Source organism: Orbicella franksi, chromosome 8 (assembly GCF_964199315.1).
Source record: "Orbicella franksi chromosome 8, jaOrbFran1.1, whole genome shotgun sequence".
Lineage (NCBI taxonomy): Eukaryota > Metazoa > Cnidaria > Anthozoa > Scleractinia > Merulinidae > Orbicella > Orbicella franksi.
Genome location: NC_138152.1, coordinates 25,281,996 through 25,298,407, shown reverse-complemented (window position 1 = coordinate 25,298,407; position 16,412 = coordinate 25,281,996). Strand labels below are relative to the sequence as shown.

The 16,412-nt window shown below is 37.7% G+C and overlaps 1 long non-coding RNA gene and 1 pseudogene across 1 annotated transcript; one reads left to right on the top strand and one right to left on the bottom strand.

Annotated features, from left to right (window-relative positions):
• Positions 1-4,412: 4,412 nt before the first annotated feature.
• Positions 4,413-7,088, top strand: LOC145495424 (uncharacterized). Its single transcript, XR_014050417.1, has 2 exons — positions 4,413-4,752; positions 6,628-7,088. It is a non-coding gene; the product is annotated as an uncharacterized LOC145495424 (long non-coding RNA).
• A 6,636-nt stretch (positions 7,089-13,724) lies between these two features.
• On the bottom strand, positions 13,725-16,187 carry LOC145495159 (uncharacterized; annotated as a pseudogene).
• Positions 16,188-16,412: the final 225 nt, after the last annotated feature.

Here is a 16,412-nt window from a genome sequence, read left to right as displayed (position 1 = left end):
AAGACTCAACCCAGTAAATTTATTATTAGCTTCTATTTGTTATCATGATCTTTGTCTGTGATTTCATGCACCAACCCTAGACAAGTTTAGGTAACAGTTTCTTTTTGAAAGTCCTTCTCTATTGTTTCCTAGAATAATAACGCCTGAAATATTTTAGTTCTTGAGTAACGATTTCGAGCCAAAACCGCCTAGCTTTCACTGAGGATCCGACTTGCTTGCGGAAAGATTCCAGCCGTTTGTTAGACTAATACTATATCATTATATTTGTTATATTATATCTTTAAAGTTACATAATAAAAAAGATTTTCAACTAAACTATCAATTCATAGTACGTACGGGCGAATAGTTGTACAAGACTACTACGTAAAACTATCGTCTTACAGCTACGATGTCGTCCTTACTAAAGTCGTAAATTCCTTCCAGAAACTAAAGAAATTAATTCAGTGTTTCTAAGTGAAGCTTTCTAAAGCAAAGAGCAAACAAAAAAATGCATACAAATTTAACTTTATTCAAACTTATAAAACTTTTAAGAATAAGGTTAAGAAACACAGCGCGAACTAGCGATTGCGCTAATCACAAACCGACCACTTTGAATAATTTAGAACAATTGCATTTCATCGCCTATGTCAAGTTCCCTTTGCTTTAATTAGCTCGTGGAGATAAACTAATTGTGCAGTAAAAGTTGTCTGAACTGTGCAAGTGGCCAGAAGTAAAAGAGTTCATTTCAGTGCCATTGTCATTTTCAGTTTTAGAACCAGTCACATGCAGCAAAGAGGAGAGAAGGCAAGGATCGCCAAACATTCTTACATGAAGACTACAAAATAGCGTAGTCATTAAGGTTTCTGTAATTGGCATTGCTTATAGTGGAACCCCGTTAATAGGGTCACCAACGGGCCATAAAAATCTAGTCGTCTTAACAGGGTACGGCCAAATTAAATTTCATGATTGGTCTAAACCGAGCGAAGTCTCAACAAATGTATTACAATTGCGCTTCTAGACAACAGTCCTTTTATAAGCATCCGGAATGCAGATGTACTTCTTAAAAATCGGAACTTCACTCACTACATGTAATATTATCATTGGAAAGGTGAACATAACTGGCTTTAATGGCCGTGTAACTGGATAAAATTATGAAGGTTTATACAGGTTAGGATTTCAGTATGTGGCTAGCGCTATTGGTCTTATTAACGTGGTGGCCGCATTAATGGGGTTTTCTTATTAGAAAATGTATGGGCGTTTCGCTGGAAGAAAAACAGTGGCCATAATAACGACGTAACTGTGTTAACATGGTGATCGTAAGGCGGGTGTAAACAACACTCCACTGAGTACGGTCTGAATTCGTCTTTAATCCTGTCAATTCTAGCAATTCACTTGAAACATGTGAAACAGAGTAAAAATACAGAATTAATGAATAAGAACGTAAACAACAATTGAATATGAAAAAAAGCAGCAAAACATACAAAGGAAGGCTTGATTACTTACAAGATCGGTAGGGCACGCCAGGAAAACGACTGAAAACAAATTGAAAAACTGCAACGCTATATACTTAATTTGAGCAAAAGAATAGAAAAACAATAGACTGTAACGCTGATTCTACTTGAAAAACGTTTCGAGACACCAACATGACAAGAACCGATAATGTAGAATCGCAACAGTATACAACATCGATAAAGTAGGATCGCAAGAGTAGCATACGATAAGCGTTGCAGTCTCTGGTTTCTCATTTATGTATTTGCGGACTGTAGGTCTTTTCAGATCTGATACGCTGCGTTTTAAACGTTGGTACTGGCCATGCGGTTGAATGTGTAAATGTTTAGGCTGGCCTTGTCCAGCCACATTTATTCTTTTGCTTTTCGAAAAACCAATCTTTACACTTTGTCTCCTTGCGCCCCGAAACACGTGATGTGGCAACGCGTGTTTCGGGGCGCAAGTGAGTTCAAAGTACAGAGCTTGATATAGTGAACGGGTCATTTTTGCAATTTATGTGCGTTGCCTGTTGAGCTGGCGTTACATATCTTCGCTATACACAGTGCTGACGAGCCCCAAGAAGCGCGAAACAGCTGTCCACTGTTGCGATTCTACTTAATCGGTTCTTGTCATGTTGGTGTCTCGAAATGTTTTTCACGTATTATCAGCCTTACAGTCTATTATTTGTCTTCATACATTTTTTTTTTGGCTAATCAGATCTCTTGTATATCCTACGTTGCCAGCGTTTATCGTATGCGGTCCCTTGCAGGTTCTGGTTTCTCAAAGAATAGAGTTGACGAGGTTACGTAATTAACAATGAGCGATTACATAACACGACGCGAAAAGACTAATCTACATTTAATCTGCACGGAAAAAAGTACGCAAAAATGAACTAATAAATGCAGAAACTGAACCGAACGCAGCTAGAAATATTTTGAATTGATAGAAACAAAGGCAAAGCAAAAAATAGGCGACGAAATAGAAAACAATTAACTCTCGTGGGTATAGCGAAGTTCCACGGTATATAAAAACCTGTTCAGAGCGATTTCACCTAAAGGCGTATCAGGTTATGCACAGATAGATACATATACAGCGCGGAAAACAGTAAGTCAGTTTTTTGTTATTTTCTACGTTTAAACTGCCTCTTTAACAATCATCAGTTTGTTTCCAACATAAACCGAAATCGTTGTTGAAGCAACTTTCGGTAAGTTTGTTGAACTTCTTGTCATTGGTAATGAATGTTCTGTGGTCTTATTATTGTTTTCTAGGTTGAACATGGACCAGCTCAGTTTTATCTTCTCCTTGCTGTTAATCGTTTCGGTTACTACTACTAGCTTTGGATCTGCGATCAAACCAAACAACCCAAATGGAGAAGTAAAGAAAGAGTTGACTTATGTTATTGCCTTTGATCAAACTTTCTGTTTGCAACCCTGAATGGCGTTTCTCTTAAAATTGCTATGGCATTTGAAGTCCGTTTTACGCCTTGAATAAAATTAGAATTTAAAGCGAGCATGAAAAACGGAAAAGCGCATGAAAATTAGCTTTTGCAACTCGACGTGCCATTTAGAATCTGAAGTTTATGCCGAGACCTAGCCTGCGAGCAGGCTCCCGGCGACGGAGCGTCCCGCCCCGATCGCCTTGCTCTCCGAATTCTCCAGTTTCGCACTCGTCCGCTCGCTTTGCTCGCAGAATATTTTTTCCGTCCCCGCCGGGAGCCTCTTGGCAGACGAGCTGAGACCTTGTCATACCTATACACTTTTCCAAGAAAGTTGAATTGAAACGTCCACAATTTCATTCAAATACACTAAGTTTACATGTCGAAGGAATTTATTTATATTTTTAACACTTGACAGAGGGTGAAAAACGTCTTTGTGTGTGTTTAACACTAAAAAGGCCTTGGAAATATGTTTTCTTTACATAGCAACTAATAGAACTGCACAAAAGCAAGGTAGTAACAACTTTTATTGGATATTTGTCGCTGTCCATTAGAAAAAAAAAAAGAAGAAAGTGAACAAATACATCGTAAATATTAAATCAGAGAGTTAAAACGAAAATCCAGGTTACTGAAAACAATAAACGATTATAATAATGTTGCCATTGTTATTCATGACAACACCATTGATAATTATAATAATTATAACAATAACAATAATTACGATGATGTTGCTGCTGATGTTTTTTGTGCATTGTAAACTGATTCAACTATGTTGTCATGATAAGGTGTGAATTAACCATACCAGCCAGAGGACGGTTAAATTTTGGCATAAAACATTCCTAAATAACAATGTGTCAAGCGACAGTTTTGAAACATTGCTGATTGTTGTTCTAACATTTTAGCTTTTTTCTTCTTTACAAAGCGGGAAGTTCAGGCATTGTTGGCAGATGCTGGTTTAACCGACTTCCCTGAAATGGTTCCCAATCGCCAGGTAAAAAGAAATTATTGTTTTTTTTTTCTGTAAAATCCAACTGAATGATAATAATAGTAACAACAACAACAACAACAAGAACAATAATAATAATAATAATAATAATAATGATAATAATAGTTCATTTATATAGCGCACACATCCATTTATTGGCCGACGCCCTTTACTATCCCTAAAAGCTACAATGTTACTCTTAGAAACTTAAAAACTAAAAAATCCCTCTCCCTTTGGGTTGTTTGGTTTGTTTTCCTTTTTCCGGCATAGGAACTGGAGGCCCTTTTGGAGCGATCTCATAACACTGAAGTTAAACTGCCGAAGGACTTGGAAGACCAAGACAGCGAAAAGTCTAAGCGCAAAGGTAAATCATCTTTAGGAATCGGTCTTAGAAAAAACAAAACAAAACAAAACAAAACAAAACAAAAACAAACAAACAAACAAAACATATCAAAACGTTAAGCATATACACAGAACATTACAGGAGTAAAAACTTTACCAGTTGGTACAATTCTAGTTGAGTTAGCCCTCTAAAGATGGCACAGGTTTGCCGCCACTCGTCAAAATCAGGAGCTGTTGGTATAGCAAGTAGATCTCTAGATCGGTGACTTCAGTGCGAAGGTTTTAAAAACATTTCGGTTGTGAAACTAACTTGCTTATTTCATTTCAGTTGCTGCAGGAACGGTTATTGAAGGTGCTCAGCTTACAATCAATCTGTTGAAAGACGTCCTAAATGTCCTCGCTAACGTGAAACGCAAATGCGCGATTGGCGTTGACAACGAAAGTGGACTTCGTTGGCAGCAAGGCTCTTTCTACTTCTATTCTGGCACTGCGGATGAAAACTTGCCTTATTCTGTGGATAACGGTAAGAAGTGAATCTAGCATTTACAGAGGCTCGCTTAGGCCTTGCCACAAATATCTGGATATGTTTTTGGATATTTAGAATTTTCCGAGATTTCTAGAAACATTAAGATATTTAGAAAAGTTAGGCAAATTTAAAAATATTCATACCTATTTTGGCTTAGCCCTGTGTTTTCATCACTTTCCCATTGAAACAAGACTAAATTTTATGCCAGAAACAATACAGTTTAGCGATTTCCCACTTGAAAAATGTATTCCATATCACAAAAGCGCTAAAGGAACAAATTTTAAAAATGGCGGAAGCTGGTAACATCGAAGCACCTGAATCTTCTCCTTCAATTCCGTCCACTGAAAGAGATTTTAGAAAGTTTGGCTGGGCTAAGGGATTTAAAATCGGAATTTTTTTTTACGATAAAAAATGAGAGATTTTTCAGAGGAGTTTTCAAGATATTTAAAAAGCGTTTGATATTTTAGGAGATTTTTTGAGAATTTCTGAGAAGATATTTAGGCGATTTTTCTGCTTAGTTTTTGTTTCACTGAGAAGATATATCAAACACTCGAGACAGTGTTTCATCGGCTATCCAAACACCTCGAATTTCGTCAAAAATACTCCGCTGCGCGTCGTATTTCAACTCTCTTCTCGGTGTTTCAATATCCCGATGAAACACTGTTTCTCGTGTTTGATATATTACTTGAACTTGACTAACACAATATGAGCAACACCAACGTTTCACCTTGTTAAACATATATGTATATTTTTTTTTCTGAGAAGACTCTTGCGCAAACATCCTTCACCATTTCGCACCATGCTTAATGTGTGATGTAATTTTCTAAGTAATATCCCCATTTTTCAGAATTGGAGTCTCTCTAAAAGGGCCCAGATTCATAACTAAGAAAGAAATTAAGACGGATTCCGCTCAAAGTTCAAGCAATAAGTGCAAAATTCATTGACTAAAAATCTACCTATAGCACGGTAACTTTTTGAATACTATTTAAAACATCTCACTGTAATTTATTTCTCTAGATGACCCCGCGATTAAATCTTCAAGCATTCTCGAGAAATTTAATGTCGAACCTCGTAAAAATGCTTAAAGCGCGTGTTATTGCGTTTTAAACTAACGCGAAACGTCCGTTTTAATTGAAATATGGATAATTAACTTCAAGTCCAGTTTTGTCTTGCGGGGTCAGCTTGAAAGCTAAGGTTTCGATAAGATCTTCCTACCTTTATTCAAAATATTACTATGCCATGAAGTTTTTTTGGTAACTTAATTTTTGCCATTATTGCTTGAATGTTCTGCGGAAATCATCTTGAAACCTTTGTCGGGAAAGCGCAGATCAAAAACAAATAACTCGGCACATAGTTTTTCGTTCAGGGGTCTTAATATTAATTTTCTATTTAAAAATGCGTTCAAAATTTCAAAAGGAAGACGCAACGTTTGACTTAAGAAAACATGTTTCGGACACTTCAGTATTCATAATTAGCTTTTTTTTTGTTAACATCTTTACATTAGGGCTTACAAAGTTGCAAACGCCTTTGGAAAACATGTTTTCTAAATATTAAATTGAATTGCGTCGTGATTTTTAAATGTTTACATTTTTTCTAATACTGCGAAATTTCAAATATTTTCAAATGTATAAGTACTGGAGCATCGATAAAGTTGGTATGTGTCTTGTGTGGCTTGCAGAAGGCGTAGGGTTATATTTTCTAGGGTGGTGGTTCATTTTCTTACAACTGATCTCAAAGATCAATTATTTGCCTCGGCCTTCGGTGTTGGCAAATAATCGATCTGCTTGCCACTCACAAATTACGATATTTTGCGATAGCCGAGTTTAAAATGTGTAAATTGCTTGTCTGTTTCTTTTATTCTATTTTCCACAGCGTGCGCTGTTGTTTACGGACCTCGCAAAACGTCTGGACCAGTCGCAACGGGAGCTGTCGGAGTCCTTGCCTACTACATTCCAAGCATCGACAAAACACTTGCTGTGATGTTCTCTGTTCCGTTTGATTATAACTTTTACCAGAACTGGTGGAATGCTAAGCTGTACCCTGGAAACCAAAGGGCCAACTATGATCAGTACTATGATTTGTATTATGATGCAAACCCCTTCAAGGCAAATGGTTGGCATGACAGATCCCTCGGTTCTGGTCTGAAATTTCGCGGCTCTATGTCCAATTCTGGGAAAGCTACCTTGGAAATTCATGTTCTTAAAAAATGAGCAACTGGCATGTAAACCAAGCATGCTTGCACAACTTAATCGCATAACCGTTTATTTTTTTCTGTGGTGCTTAGTATTGAAGAGTTGAAATGAAAAATAAACGTGTGGGAAAAAGAAACTGTTTTATTGTTTTTCACAATTGAACCTACACTAAGGAGCTTAATGGGCTAGTGAGGAACTCCTCTCAAAGGACCGATGGCTTCCTTCTTTTAACGTGTCAACCCTGTTAGCTACTTAATTTCCATATCATGTGTTAGGTATAATATTTTGGTTTGATTTTGTTTATTTTCACAAATTTATTCAATTTCCTTTTTTTCTCTAATTCTCTTAACCATCGGAGGTAATACTCTTAACCCTCGGACGTACAAGGCGGATGGCATCCACCCCTCCCCCCATAAGATTTTTTCAAAGTTCTGAAAAGACGATTTACTCTAAAGAGCTAAAACTTTCAGCAGCTTTTTCCTCATTCTCTGGAGAAATTTTGATGTGCCATGGCAACCAAGAAATCTCTTGTAGGTCGGGCCAAAAATCAACTTTTGAGATAAATCTGTATTTTCCCCTTTTCCTCACAAAATAGCAGAAAGTCATGAATTTGTACATTTCATGGGCATTCTAGCTTGATTTTGGGTTAATTTCCGTTATTTCTCGATCTTTTAAGAAAATAGTGAAATCCAAGATGGAGGACCCAAGATGACGGTTCAAATGACGTCAGATGACGTCATAACCAGTAAAAATGGTGTCGTCTTGTAGAACAAGCTCAGGGATATATAATCATTGTAAATTCATTTTGCTCTCTCTTAACAAACCGAAAGCCTAGGGGAAGGTTCTCTCTAACGCCCCCGTCCCAGCCCCTTATACCACCGTGAGTGTATGAGTTAGCTTTCACGTCCGAGGGTTTAAGTAATAGTAGCTCGCCCAGAATAGCTTTGCTAGCTGCGAGCTACTAAGGCTTATAAACCTATTATACACCCGGTAATAAAAATTACTGTTACCCCTAACTGCATGTTTGCAGGAAATTTAAACTCCCACAGTATCTCTTGTACAACACGGAGATAAATGACAAAACTATCACCAGTAGGATGGCTCCCTGCAGTATTTTTCCAAAAAATGAAATTTATTGAACTACATGTAAGTGCAAGCTAATTTATAGGGGAGCTCCTGCGCGCTGAAGGCACGTAACCGCAGCCCCATATCTTAGAAAAATTTGGTAACTCACTGACCGAAAAAAAAAAAAATGGCAGTTACAAGATTGTCCTTCCGTGCATCCGTCCATACGTCCTCACGTCCTTACGTCCTTACGACATTTGCCCTGCGAGTGCGCAAGCCGAGTCCTATGATTTAGTTTTATCACACATTGTGTACACATACCAAGCAGGACGCCGTTAGACATTTGCATTTTTATCTTTGCTGAAGAAGGCAACAGTAGTAGGCGAAACGTCCAGTGCATATTTTTAGCCAGTGTCAACTTTTATTTCTTTTTACCAAAAACGTCTTTGTGTTAGTTGCATCTAGTTCACCAGTTAAGTTCTCCAAAGTTGCTTTTCCGGTGTGAAATTTCGTGCAAAGTTCGAAGTTGAAGTACAAAAACAATCTCTGTCAGTCGTTGCGAATCACTTGAAATCAGACTTTTCTACCGTAAATTGAATAGCAGAAAGCGAGGAAATTCGTTAAGCGTATTCCACATAAATTCTCTTATTTACAGCAACGATCAGAAGGTAAACTCGACTGAAATTAACTTACCGTTTTACTTAACATTTTACGGTGAGAGAAATGAAGAATTAAGCGCCATAATCGCGCCAAGCTACTAACAACCAAACAAAACACTCAATTGAATTTACTTACAGTGACTTTCCTCGCCATTTAAAAGTAAATACAGATCCACTTGCATTGATTAATTGTCGATGGAAGTGTAAAAGAAGGTACTAGACTGAGGATTACTGCAATTTCGTTCATGAAAATAGATCAACACGACGATTCCGCTCACCGTGATTTCAGGATTTGTTGAATTCCGCTCGCTCACGAACTGAGAAAAAAGTAATTCGCGTTTACATAATTTCTACAATCTTGGAAAATTGGGTACGCTTTATTTGATAGTAACCTTATTGTTAAGTAGTTAACTAGAAAAAGAAGTGAAACCACATGCCGAACAATTAGAGGAGTATCTGATCCAAGAAAAACAAATCATTTTCTTCCTGTATGGCTATCGCTTATTGTAATCAAGAGCTCCGCTTTTAGTCTTGACTAAATCTATATATCAAAGTGAATACATAGATTCAGTGAACTAGAATTTCTTCTAAAAAATTGAGACAAGACAGAAAAGCAACGCAGTAAGAGGCGGCTGTATTCACAAGCTATTATTTTGAGAGCCTCCGCTGAGTTTGGCTTGGAAAGACATTGGACATTTTCCGATAAAGCACAAAGACTCAAACCGAATTTCCGCAACAGTTCTACTTGTCTTCCATAGTAAACTCTCGAAAAGTCACCAAAAGTACACGGCAGTGGATCCCCCGAACAGTGTATGCCACAATTCTGCGCTAATCCTGCAGTCGAGATATGGAAACGTTTTTAGAGCCAGTGAGTTTATATTATACATGTATATTATGATATATAGTGTCGCGCAATATAGTGTCATATTCTGAAAGTGAAGTATGATCATCGCAGTAAATTTTCCAATTTAAGCAACTGGAATGAAGAAGCCTGAAAATATATCCCTATCCCTATCTTATTTGAATTTAAGTTCTGGTTGATTAATACCCAAAGATGAAGAAAAAAACTTCGGATTCTTCACCTTTGTTTCATTTCCAACACAAGAAAAAAACAAAACAAAACAAAAAAACAGTTAAACAATAGAAAATAAAACTTAAAAAAGGAATTTCCTAGAGGCTATTTGTTGAAATGACGTATTACGCTGACAAAAACTTGAACCAAAAGAAAAAACCGTGAAATTTTAAGAAAAGAGCAGAGAAGCCATGCAAGCTCGCTCGCTGAAACATATTGAGGTCGAGCTTTTTTTCTAACTTTCACGACCCGAAAATCTGGTGGATTTTGCTCCCGTCTTATTTTATATTTTATCTATTGATACCAAGACGTGAAGTAAAGATTGTGTTCTTTTCCGCTATACATTTTCAATTCTCGAAGAAACAAATAGGAAATCAAAGACAAAGGGCTTTTAAGAGTCCGTTTGTTGAAGTGGTGTACAGAACTGGCCGCGGAGTGTACCTCGAACGTGGAACTGTCATCAATGTATAGCAGTCAGTTAGGAAAGTTATAAAGAGATAAATCGAAACTTTTTTAATAAGAAATACACCACTTAAGACATAGAGCCCCTTGTTTTTCTCTGTCCAGTTAAAGCTTCATCTTATAATTGGAAGGCCGTTAAGAAAACGCACATATTCAATAAAGGTTAATAACGGAAAAGAGAAAGGAGAAAATTTCGTCATTTTGCTCTTTTAACCCTTGGACGTACAAGGGGAGGGGTTGGATGCCACCCCCTCCCTTTAAAAAGGTATTTTCCAAGTTGTCAGCCTTCGCGAACATCATAATATGTCATTTGTGTGTCTGCGATTTTTGACGTTGCCACAGTAACCACAACATCATGTAGGTCTGCCCAAACTTTGCAATGCTTTAATGTTGCAAGAAGAACTCGTGCTTCTGCCAAGGTGAACAACGAAAGTGACTTCTCAATGGTAATTCTGAGGCAAACGTCTGAAAGCGGTTGCCCGTGGCTTGTCCGTGCATCATTAAATACATTTTTCAGAAAACCGCTTAACATGCAACTAATCACTTTCCTTGAGTAGACTTGTCAAAACTGCAAATGAGAAAGGTGAGATTTTTGCCCTTCACAAGAATTTGATGCCTTTCAATCTCTGTAACATCGTCTACTTTCCGTCTGTTTCATTAATTAGTTAAACTTTGGCACAAGCATTTTCTAGCTGGTATTCTGCTTAAGTAATTACCACGTATGAACTGATTATCAGCGACCTATTCCTAGTGGGTTTTTGTACATCAAGTATTTCTGTCAGGGACACTCGCACGGACTTCAAAACGGGATGAACCTTTACTGGTGGTGTAAATAGACTAGATTGCTAATCGGGCCCAGGCTTTTTGGGGTCTTGTGGGGTCGAGGGGATGGATTTTTTGGCCCTCACCCTGTAACTATTAGCTATGGCCATGAAACCTGGGAGATTTATGGTACGTTCATTAATATATCCTTTTGGACGCAAAATATGAAGAATTGGCGTCATTTTCAAACTGCCACTTTATTAGATAGTAGTAGTAGTAGTAATCTTTAATGAGGATACCAACATCACAGTAGAGTGGTTGTTGAGATCCGCCTTCTTGGTTTTTGTGAGTTTTGTAAAATCTCAGAAAAACACTAAAAGCTGATAAGAAAGATAGAGTCTAAAGGAGTAAAAGCTACAGCAAGAAAGTTAATATATTGAGTTTTGTTTTAAAAGCTGAACAAAAAACGAGTGACACAAAACTCCCAGATGCATTTTAGGAAAATTCATCAAATTTGGGGTTCATTGATTCAACAACATTAAAGTTACAAGCGGTGAAAGTTGCGAAGGGTCTAAAACGACTTTCTCACCCGCATTCCGGTCTGAATAGGGTTAAAATAAAACTGGATCCAAACACGTGCTTTACTTCTTACAATACCTCTTCCTGTTGAATCAGATAATGGTATAATTAATACCCCAAGCAACGAACAACGTTTAATTTAGTCACACCTGGGAAAAACTAATGCATCTACTGGAAAGCCCGATTTCCTTGGTCTGAAGAATTTCAAAGTATTGTTAGTTTTTCTGGATGAGATGCTTGTCCACTGCACGTAATCCTCAAGCATTTTTGTGTGCTACCCTTCAGTATGCCCGTTCTCATTTACACCCTTAACAAGTTGCAGAAAGGAGACGTAATGTATTATTGTCTTGCTATAGAGTGTTCTCATTGTCACGCAGTAAAAGGTAAAATCAAAAACCATTCAATGGATAAAGTCAAGAAATTGAGATATTATAGACGATAAATAAACAAGACAGGTCTCCAAGTTTAAGGTGTGTGCGTTGTTCCAAAGTTGAGATATTCGTCGAAATGTTCCGCGCAAAATGGAGCCGCCATGTTGGTGGACCTCCTTAGTCCTCCAATATGGCGGCCGGAAAATAGTGTAAACATCTGGAACTTACTTTGGCTACCTAGTCGACTGATTATCTGAACCGAACCAGAAAACATTTACACGAGCACTTTTCCTAATACATTAAAAACTCGCGTGTAAGAACCTAGGGATTTAAGAACCTTCAGGCAGAAATTTGCTTTTTTAATACCCCAAAATATAAGAACCTGTTTAGCCAAACAAATTCCAACAGGTTCTTATATGTGGGGTTTAACTATTTAATTTATATATTTTTTTTACCAAAAACAAAAAGGTGATCGAGAGTTTAGAAAATTGAATTGTTAAATGAAACTCAAAATGCACAATGTATGTTAAATTTGAACTGTTGTTATGAAACAATTATTGCTACAATTTACAGAATGTATCATTTCTATGTAATCTTGGTCTTGGTTCAAATGCTCCATGCATGTATCCTCTTGCAGTTTGATCATTGTTTTAATATAACAATATAATATCAATTAATGTTGTTGGACTTTTGGCAACATGGGTATATTAATGAATATTTATAATGAAGAACAGACCAGATTTTATACTATTTTCTGATAATCAACAACAATGTCAACTCTGTAGAAATTAAGAAGCTAATTAAGAACCTACTTAGCCTAAACTTTTCAATAAGTACCCCATAATACAAGAACCTGTTTTGCCAAACTCTGAAAAAAGTAGGTTCTTACACGCGGGTTTTTAATGTACTTTAACTCCTAAAATGGCTAAAAACCACGGGATAAGTGTATATTTTTCGACAAACGCGATCTTAGCTTCATGTCACGCACCGCCATAACTCCCAAATTCAAAATGCGCTGGTTTCCAAACGAAGGACGCTATTGAGCTGGAAAGTTATAAACAGATGTAAGGATAAAACCTTTAGTGGCTCTTTAGTTTTGGATTTGAGAATTTGATGACACACTCTATTACTACCATTTTTACAAGTCTTTTTTCCAGTAGTGTTATGGCTGCATTCGCATCTTTCATTGTGTCTACATTAAATTGGTACTGTTGGACAGTTATCACCACGGAACACTCTATTACTGTTTTGCTCAAGATAAAACACAGTACCCTCAACGACTCAAACTCAGACCGCTTAGCCGACTCAAGTGACCAGACAACGAGCAACCTGTAAGTCGATCGAGTCTTCCTTGTGTCATAGTTGACGGTGAACTAACTTAAGTTTACTGACGCTATCCTAAGCGCGCGGGAGTTTCATAATGACCTCAAGGAGGCTAAGAGGCTAGCCGTTTCACTTGACAACAGAACATCTATGTAGGTGTTAGCGTAGTTTAAGTAAGAAAATTAATAGCGCTTTTGATGCATATATCAACTGCAACATATCAACTGCAACATATCAACTGCAACATATCAACTGCTTTAATTGATAACTTTATCAGCGATTTTCTGTTTGTGGACACAAAATTTGTGAGAGAGAGAATTGTTATTATTTACAGCGAGAAGCAAGAGTTAGGACGGCTTAGGATGAAACATATTTTTCCAAGTAAATCCCTTGTTTATTATTTATTAATCAACCCGCGGCAAAATTTTCATTTTTTTCACTGAAGTTTCTATCCATTTATAATTTCACAAATAATCAACTCCCAATATTACTTTTATTCTGATTTTCTACTGCTAAAGTTCCCCTAAGGTCAATTCGTGACAATTCTAGTGATGCCGATTACATTAATTGTGCTGCGTTTCAAGACTTCTCCCTCTAAGCATCTCGCTTGATGGCGACCTTGACGTACTTGATTCCAACTTTCTCTCCTTTACCACTTTTATAGACTTCAAGGGAGAGTCCCTTACTAAACATTAGCCGGTTGTTGTAGCCAGCGGTCCTCACAAAGCGTCCGTCATGCGCAAGGTAGCACGAGCCCCAGCGTTCATCCAGCTTGAGAGTGAAGACAAACTGACCGGGGTAGAAAGAGTCGCTGGGTTTAGGGAAAACCGGTTCACGTCGAGCAGATGTCAAAGTAGGGCCAGAAAACCCTTCCAATCCGTAGCATGATTGATGATGTAATTCCCCTTGTCAGTTGTTTTAAACCCAATAAATCTGGTACCGTCTGACACGCCATATCTGATATCGCTGTCATGCCCTTGTCCAATGCTGACGTCATGTGCAACTGTGATTTCTACGGTCAGCGGAGTTGAATCCTTACAGACACCGGCGGGAATCATGGGAACCTTGAGAAGAGCGGCGTTTACTATTGAGCTTGCGTTGAATGTAAGTTGGTGAGCGGCAATTGTACGAGAACTGTCAATGTAGGATGCATGCGCTTCCAACCAAGAAGGAGTCATGGTTTGACGGTAAATCAGTTTTTCCAAAAATACGTCATTAAAAAAGTAATCAAGACTCTTAAAACTAGTTATAGCCTAGCTCCAGTGCGCCCAACGAAGCACCATGGGTGAGAGTTCTTTTTTTTTCCTGTAGATAAGTATTTTAAATGGCGTATGACGTGCAAGTAGTTTTCCATCAGACATAACTAAAATAGGTAATATTGAAATCACTAGCCTCCGAGGAAATCACGTGACTCACCTGTACATTACAGGAATCCGCTGAACATACTGATTGAACACAACATGAAAGAGCGACCTAAGCGACAAGAAAGTAAACAATTAGTCATTTAATATTGAGAGCTGGATAGTAAACGAAAGTTTGGGTGACGGTGTGCGACCCACTTCTTGAAACCTTCGCCTTTGGTTTCACACTAAAAGATGTCATTTTCTTTCCCTGTTTGAAGCTAAGCCTAGTAATTGTTACCTATTATTGACCAAATTCTACCCAGGAATTACGGTCGAACCTCTATTGATTGATTCTGTTTTGTTTTATTCCTCTATTAAAAGGCCACGAAGATTTGAAGTTGAACGTTTTTGGCCAGATGAAGGTAAAAGAATGGCAATGTGAAATACTTTAAAAACACATTTTCAGCAGTATTTAATTGAAGCAATCACAAAACAAAGTCTTGAAGCGTTTTAGTTTGTTTGTGCAGCACACAAGCCAGTGTTGGGTTGACAGACTCGTCGAGTCTGTACACGTAATTGTTTCTTTGGCTTTTGCTAACGTTATGGACAAAAAACCATCACTGTTCTACTTTTTCTCCTCTTGCATTTGTTTGCACGTATATTTGATAAACTGAAAACTGGACCACGCCCAACGTTGTTTTCGGGTGAACCTCTATTAAACGGCCACCCCTATTAAGCAGCCAGTTGTCTCATCCCCGAGAGTGGCCGCTTTAAAACAGAGGCTTAAATGTATGTCCTTTTGCGCAATTATTTAAGCAGGGCCTTTAATGAGATTAATGAAACCAAACTTTTCAATAGACGAATAGTAACAAGGATAAAAATATCTTCTTCTGAGACAAACCTATAAAAGTCCAAATGTTGATTCAATGACTGTACTAGTTCGTACCAAAATGTCTGCTAGGCTAAGTGCTCAGCTTGCTGCTAAAATCTCATTCTTAGTTTCAGTGTTCTCCTGACAACTCATAGCAAAGGTTCTTAAATGAAAGAGGAAACTGGTATTGACATTAACTCACATTGCACATCACCAGGCAAAGGGACAGCATATTCACACGATATTGAGCCATCTTTCAAGATCGATATTCTCTGACCTGTGAGGGATGAACATCGAAAATGCGGCATGGATGTATCACAGACGCTTGCAGTAAACATGAATGCTTTGGCATGACTGGTTATTATCCCAAATTTCTCGTATGCATGTTTTCACGGCATGTCCTAACGGGAAGTGTTCAAAAAACTGCGAGGCAAATATTTCTGATGAAAAAGGTCCCACAAAACAGTAATCTTCACCTACGCATTCGCAGGAATTTTTATGGAATAAAACTGAGATTTCTGTTAGATGTCTAAATCACTTACCGTTCAGTGTCTTCAATACGCCTGTGCCTTGTTCGAAAGAGCAGGAAATCAACAGCTAAATGTTAAAAAAGAAGATGATAATCAAAAACAATAATAAGCGTTATTAGAAACATATAGGGCACTGCAAGCTTACAACAGAGACTTCTGCAAAGCCTACTTGTGTCTGTTAGCGCCAGTTGATCTGTGTTACGAGGATTTTTGCAAGGAAATGATTAATAATAGACTAACATTCCTATTTTATTTTGTCTGTGAACTCACAGTCGTGTTTACTCAGTCTAGTTTACTGAGGCATAACTGCAATTGAGTGTGATTCTCCCTGACTAAACAAACGCGACTGCTATCACATCAAAACTAATGGGTAACAAGGTACGATTTGTTTATTTAAGACTAAGTTCAGTCAAATAATTCCTTTTTGC